Consider the following 2,006-nt stretch of genomic DNA (forward strand, 5'->3'; position numbering starts at 1 on the left):
CCATCCCGTTCTTGTGGGTTTTCCCTAAATCTTCTTTCATTCCTAACTCCTCTATGCCTACCCATCCCAAATTCAGACGTTAGGTCTTCCTCATCCTCATCATCTCGTTCATCTCCATGCTCATGTTCTCTTTTAGGTTCACATATCTTCCTATCTCTCCCATCATGCAAATTTTTAATTACTTTATCTTGTTGATCCATTCTATCCTTTACTTTCCCTAACATCATGTTCAACCGTTCAAACTGTTGTTGTATAGCCTGCAACACAAAGGAGTTATCTGTCATCCCTTTTGGTGATGAGTCACTTTTATGAGATATCATATGCGCTACACACAAAAATGTTAGTGAAAAAAGACCTCACACGTTCCCTTACGTGTTTACACTTGAATAATGGCACTCCATTCATGTTTCACTCTTGTGACGCCCCCAACTTTCATGTATGGACACGTTAAAATTGAGGTGTCGGGATGATGATAACACGGGTCACACATCCCATCGTCAAGTGTCAAGTGTGTGTACATACAACATGTGTACAACAAAAAATCGCAGCAGATAATAAAAGTCAAATGACAAAGTATCAGAATTTGTTTTAATACAAGTTCTCTTAAAAATAAGCGTACCAAAAATATTACAAATAACCAATAAAAAATATAATACAAACTAAAAGTAGTAACTAAAATCGAGAAATAAATCATAACCCACAAGAGAGTGATTCTCGATCACTCCTTTGGCGGAGCCGCATCCTCAAGCTCAACCTCCCCATCATGTGCATCCAAATCTATGGTACCAAAGATGGTACTACAGATAAATAACAATCCAAATAAACATCAAGATAAAAATACATTCATGTAATAACCAAATTCATGAACATGCTGTCATATTCATATACCCTGAAAATCATTATTTTCCAAAATAACCAATTTTACATGCACACCAAAATCTCATTTTGGCCCAAAACATTTACTTTAAGACATTTCATCGCCATTATCCCAGATAATGGCCCAAAAATCAAATCTCATAATTTTTCAAGAAAATGACCCAATAACAACCTATTAGAACACTGTAGGCAGGAATCATAGGCATGACTCTATCACCATCCCTACTTACCATTATTCCTACGCGTGCACCGTAGGCGAGAATTACAGGCGGGATTCTAACACCATCCCTACAAATCCGTCTGTAGGCGAGAATCGCAAGCGGGACTCTACCACCATCTCTGCTTACCATTATCCCTACGCATGCACTGTAGGCGGGAATAACAAGCGGGACTTTACCACCGTCCTTACTTACCACCATCTTTACGACTCTCTATCCAACCGTTCAATCAGTTCATTTCAAAAATACCCAAAAATCATTTCTCGTATAAAAACCTAGTTTTCAATATTCAACACATGTACATGCATGCACCATGCAATGCAAATGACATGACACAAAATACCCAACAATCCAAATCATCCAAATATAAGTAACTCCATTCTCAAATCTATCTGACCTCCGACTCTTCGGACTAGTCCAGTACAATCAATCAATCACAAATTATTGTTAAAATAAAAATATATTTAAATCTTAAAAGAAGTTTTAGAAAATACTTACAATACTATAAAATAATTTTCAGAGGATCAATGAGCTACAAAATATGACGGAAAAGCAACGTAACAGTGAAAAATGCACTATGGCCGTGGGTCACAAAATACCCAAATTTCAACAGAGGCAAACAAAAACTAGGGAAAGCTAGGGTAGGGCTTAAAGATGTCAGTGAAGCTAATGGAAGTGGGGTTGACCATAGGTGATTGTTGGCTGTGGGTGGCCAAAACGGAGTTTAGCTCATGGTGGTTGCTCCGACAACAGATTGAAGATGGGGATGAGTGGTTTGGATGATAGAGGGCCGGTGATAATGTGGTGAATAATGGTGGCCGGAAGTGGACACACTGCGGCACAGGAGCAACATAACCGTGTGGCTTGAAGAGGGGCGCACGGGTTAAGTGCAGCGAGGGAGGAGCTAAAAAC

This window comes from Carya illinoinensis, chromosome 9, assembly GCF_018687715.1.
Source record: "Carya illinoinensis cultivar Pawnee chromosome 9, C.illinoinensisPawnee_v1, whole genome shotgun sequence".
NCBI classification, from domain to species: Eukaryota; Viridiplantae; Streptophyta; class Magnoliopsida; order Fagales; family Juglandaceae; genus Carya; species Carya illinoinensis.